This window comes from Misgurnus anguillicaudatus, chromosome 6 (genome assembly GCF_027580225.2).
Source record: "Misgurnus anguillicaudatus chromosome 6, ASM2758022v2, whole genome shotgun sequence".
In the NCBI taxonomy this organism is placed as follows: Eukaryota; Metazoa; Chordata; class Actinopteri; order Cypriniformes; family Cobitidae; genus Misgurnus; species Misgurnus anguillicaudatus.
This window is the reverse complement of record NC_073342.2, coordinates 1,950,429-1,956,428: the sequence shown is the minus strand read 5'-3', so window position 1 is coordinate 1,956,428 and position 6,000 is coordinate 1,950,429.

Genomic DNA, 6,000 nt, shown 5'->3' with positions numbered 1-6,000 from the left:
ACCGCAATGGGAGGCGGAGAAGGCGCTGGCTGTCGGGATGGAGGTTAACGGGTCAGAGGTCTGGCACTGAAGGTCTGGGTCCATTCCTCACCGTGTGCATTTCACTCTATACGTGTAAAAAACATACAAATACATAAAATACATACAGAAACAGTTATCACTTACACAAAAAGAACATGAAGGTAAAGCTTCAGTTAATTTGCTTGCTGATTGCTTTTTGCATGCACATAAAAAACTGAACAAAACTGATATACTAAACAAAATAGGCCCTAAAATTGAGGAACACCAGTTGTATAGCTATTTTTTAAATATGAAATAAGACAATAAATTACAAATAACATTTGAATGCCTGCAGCTTGTTCATGTCCACTCCACACAAAAAAAACAGTGTGACCCTTCTATTTGGTTTCAAGTTTGAAAGTTTCGAACCTATGCAACACTCTTAAGACAAATGCTCCTAAAAAGTACCAAATAAGGATTCCTCAGCATGTAACCACAGCAGAACCCGTTTTTTGGTACTATATGGAAACTTTTTATAAGGTTCTATAAAGAATCTTGCCTTGAAAAGTGCTCGCCTCAATGGTGCTATAAAAAAAACATTAATTTATCAGCTGTCAGGAGTGACATTTTTGTTACTTATCCACTTTTTAATGTATAACACTTGATAAAGATTATTTATTGTCAATTCTTCACATGTTTCAAGCATACAAAGCAATCGAAATACAAGGTGCATCAGCATTCAGTTAATATGCCACCTGGAGCTGGAATCAGCTTTCAGAAGAGATCAGATGTGTTTCAACGGTAGACACTTTTAAATCTAGATGAAAAACACGACGGTTTAACTTTGCATTTACTGAATGATTTAAAACAGTACGAATGAAACAGTATAAAAGAATACAACAGTATGAACCTGTAGCTGGAATCAGCTTTCGGATGAGATCAGATGTGTTTCAACAGTAGGCACTTTTAAACCTAGATTAAAAACACATCAGTTTAACTTTGCATTTACTGAATGATTTAAAACAGTACGAATGAAACAGTATAAAAGAATACAACAGTATGAACCTGTAGCTGGAATCAGCTTTCAAATGAGATCAGATGTGTTTCAACAGTGGGCACTTTTAAACCTAGATTAAAGACACATCGATTTAACTTTGCATTTACTGAAGAATATAAAACAGTACGAATAAAACAGTATAAAAGAATACAACAGTATGATCGGTTTAACTTTGCATTTACTGAATGATTTAAAACAGTACGAATAAAACAGTATAAAAGAATACAACAGTATGAACCTGTAGCTGGAATCAGCTTTCAGATGAGATCAGATGTGTTTCAACAGTAGGCACTTTTAAATCTAGATTTAAAGACACATCGGTTTAACTTTGCATTTACTGAAGAATTTGAAACAGTACGAATGAAACAGTATAAAAGAATACAACAGTATAAACCTGTAGCTGGAATCAGCTTTCAGATGAGATCAGATGTGTTTCAACAGTAGGCACTTTTAAATCTAGATTAAAGACACAACGGTTTAACTTTGCATTTACTGAATAAACAGTACGAATAAAACATTATAAAAGAATACAACAGTATGATCGGTTTAACTTTGCATTTACTGAATGATTTAAAACAGTACGAATGAAACAGTATAAAAGAATACAACAGTATGAACCTGTAGCTGGAATCAGCTTTCAAATGAGATCAGATGTGTTTCAACAGTGGGCACTTTTAAACCTAGATTAAAGACACATCGGTTTAACTTTGCATTTACTGAAGAATATAAAACAGTACGAATAAAAGAGTATAAAAGAATACAACAGTATGATCGGTTTAACTTTGCATTTACTGAATGATTTAAAACAGAACGAATAAAACAGTATAAAAGAATACAACAGTATGAACCTGTAGCTGGAATCAGCTTTCAAATGAGATCAGATGTGTTTCAACAGAAGACACTTTTAAATCTAGATTAAAAACACATCGGTTTAACTTTGCATTTACTGAATGATTTAAAACAGTACGAATAAAACAGTATAAAAGAATACAACAGTATGATCGGTTTAACTTTGCATTTACTGAATGATTTAAAACAGTACGAATAAAACAGTTTAAAAGAATACAACAGTATGATCGGTTTAACTTTAGATTTACTGAATGATTTAAAACAGTACGAATAAAACAGTATAAAAGAATACAACAGTATGAACCTGTAGCTGGAATCAGCTTTCAAATGAGATCAGATGTGTTTCAACAGTGGGCACTTTTAAACCTAGATTAAAGACACAAATTAGCATTTACTGAAGAATATAAAACAGTACGAATAAAAGAGTATAAAAGAATACAACAGTATGATCGGTTTAACTTTGCATTTACTGAATGATTTAAAACAGAACGAATAAAACAGTATAAAAGAATACAACAGTATGAACCTGTAGCTGGAATCAGCTTTCAAATGAGATCAGATGTGTTTCAACAGAAGACACTTTTAAATCTAGATTAAAAACACATCGGTTTAACTTTGCATTTACTGAATGATTTAAAACAGTACGAATAAAACAGTATAAAAGAATACAACAGTATGATCGGTTTAACTTTTCATTTACTGAATGATTTAAAACAGTACGAATAAAACAGTTTAAAAGAATACAACAGTATGATCGGTTTAACTTTAGATTTACTGAATGATTTAAAACAGTACGAATAAAACAGTATAAAAGAATACAACAGTATGAACCTGTATAGCTGGAATCAGCTTCAGATGAGATCAGATGTGTTTCAACAGTAGGCACTTTTAAATCTAGATTAAAAACACCATCGGTTTAACTTTGCATTTACTGAATGATTTAAAATAAAACAGTATAAAAGAATAAAACAGTATGAACCTTACCCGCCATAAAGGGAATGAAGCTTACGGTATGGTGCTTACCTGCAGAAATAAAGTACAAAAAGAACACACAGAACTTCAATTTTCAACCTGTTTGTGATTACCACACAATCCCGTCACCTGGCTGTGGTCTTCATTTGGTGAACGGTTCTTCACTCATAATTGACCTATACAAGAAATAGAAAAGAATATTAAGCAATTCTGCTATTACATTTAGATGTGCCCCAAGAACACAGACACACCGGCTCCAAAATGTTGAAACAGTACATTTCTGTTATTTTAATGTGGCAAATGTGTCAGCTTTAAAAGAACCATACCTTACCTTTTAAACAGGATGCGCACTGCAATAAATACCTTTACTCCCAGCATAAGCAAGCAATTTTCAAAATGCTTTAAAAGTAAATGGTGATTATTCAACACAGTCTCACACCCTATTCGTCACATACTGCCGTTTGGTCATGACCCCCTCACGTCCATAGCGGACGTTGAGGGTACCCCCTATTCGTCGCTTGAAAACGTAGAGGGTCGTCCTATAGATTTGAATGCAAACCCCTCATCTTTGAATTTTGACGAAATGGGTTTATCCCAGATAGCAAAACCACACTGGGGTGGATCTGGCCCACACCTACCATGCGATCCACCCCGGATCCATCTCACGGACATGGTCCAGTGTCCAAATGCACAGCGGGCCAAAAGTGATCAGGATTTGTTTCATGGCTCTGCACCAGAGATGGGTCAGCCCTGGCCCACTCTCGTACCAAAACAGTAAAACAACACTGGGGTGGAGCTGGCCCACACATACCGTTCCATCCGCATCAGATCCGTTTAACTAACACGGTCCAGCGTCCAAACGCACATCGGCCAAGAAGTGGTCAGGATCAGTTTCACGGATCTGAACTGGAAATGGAACAGAGCTGGCCCAGTCCCGCATAGAGATGCGGCACAGATCCGCGTACCAGATCATTGCCAGCTATGCCTTATTTTTGGGATTTATGGCCTATGTGATGTTTAGTCTATCATGTGTTTAGGCTACCTTATATTTAATTACCCTACAGTCAGAAGCAATAATCATAGGCCTCCATCCACATAAAGTACACATGAAATTTTCAGAATGTATATAAGCTAACAACCATAGCACTTGTCGCTTGGTGTAGGTCTTTAGGCATTAAACACATTAAAGAACACATTATTTGTGGACATGAGCAAAAAAGAAGCATGTTTTGATTTAGGACTTTTATTTTTTTAACTATAATAACAATTTCAAAATACTTTATTATATAAAGGGATAGTTCACCCAAAAATGAATATTTAGTCATTTACTCCCTCTCATGTTTCAAACCTGTATACCTTTCTATGTTCTGCGGAACACAAAGATATTTGAAAGAATGTTTTTAAAAAAGCAGATCTCACAACCCATTACTACAATGGTAAAAAAAAATATTATGACAGTTAATGGGTTGTGAGAAATGCTTGGTTACAAACATTATTCAATCTTTGTGTTCAGCAGAAAATAAAAATGTATACAGGTTTGAAACACGTGGGTAAGGAAATTATAACAATTTAAATTTTTGTGTGAACTATCTCTAACACATTACATCTGTTTGGCTTATTTTTTGTATTCACAACCCCTAGCTCTCTTCCTGGAGCGTGCTTGAGGTGGTCTGCCATAGCTGCATCGATTTCCGAGTCTGTGGCTTTTGGGCTCCACCTCCTCACAGCATCTGAGGGAAGAGAAGAATATGTTTCTTTTTAAAATAAATACAATTAAACATTTGAGGTAAATGACATGCACTTACTTTCAAAATCTTTATGGTCTACAGCTAAAATTATATATATATAATTTTTCAGAAATCTTGTTTTTTGGTTGTTCAACTGCAGTTGGTTTGTTTTGATTTAAACCTTCATAACTTAAAAAATACAGCTAGGTAGCACCATATAACAAGATAATAACATGATAACAAAATAATAAACATGTTTTGACAAAAATGTTAAAAACGGAGTTATCTCGTTTTGCAACGAAACTCTTCATATATATAAAAAATATTGTATAAAAGATGTTATGCTTTAAATAAGTGTTAGATCAGTTGTGGGACCAACAGCATTTGTCCCCTTGCTCTTCAATACCACTGTGGTGCCCTTGAGAAAGACCCTAAACTAGGTGTGTAACTGTCAAAAAATGAACAGGACATTTCTGATAAAGACAGGTGAGCTGTGATGTCCCCTAAATACATAAATCATAGCAATAAAAATTACATCAATATACAAGAACAAGAGGTTTTTTTTAGATCAACATATTCCCCAAATTACCTTGAATAACACAATACAAAGGTCTGCCTTTAAAAGACTTCTTTTCCAGATGTCCACCAACCCTCATATTGAACTTTGCCATAAGACAATTAGACATCATTCTGTGAAAGAAATGTAAGATTACTTCACCTTAGACAAATAACCTTAATGGTCAATAAATCACAATTAACAGTAATGTGCAACATAGCAATTGCATGCAATCTACATACACTATGTTTTAAACTTTACAACTACTCATCTACCATGTAACAAGTGCTATAAACTATATCCTCATCCATAGGTTTTGGTGACAAGTAATGGCTTACACTGAAATTATGTTTTGATTTCTTGTTTGACTGTTTGAGCCACTACGAACATTAAAACTTCTGACAAGTAATGTGTGACAGATTAAATCCTGAAATGAAGTAATATAAATAGCTGGGTTAATGGTGGTAATCAACATATATTCCTGAAATATTATGCAGGATTACACAATTCAAGAGAAATACATACCTGTTCATAACATTGTTCACGCAGTCTCTGACAGAATATCCACCAACTCAGACAGTTGCTGGACCTAAATGTGAAAACAATTGAAATAATGTTATAAAAAGATAGATGGAAATATATATACATATTCTTTATATCACAACTTACACAGATCAACTTGTTATCAACATCTTTGATGTATTCATAATGCATTCATAATGCAAAATACACGTCATATAGCATTTCTTACTTCTTGCATTTGAAGCTAAGGCCATAGGTGAAGGATCAGGTAGTCTCCATCCTGTTATTTTTTCGTTGTGTTACCTCACCTGTACAAA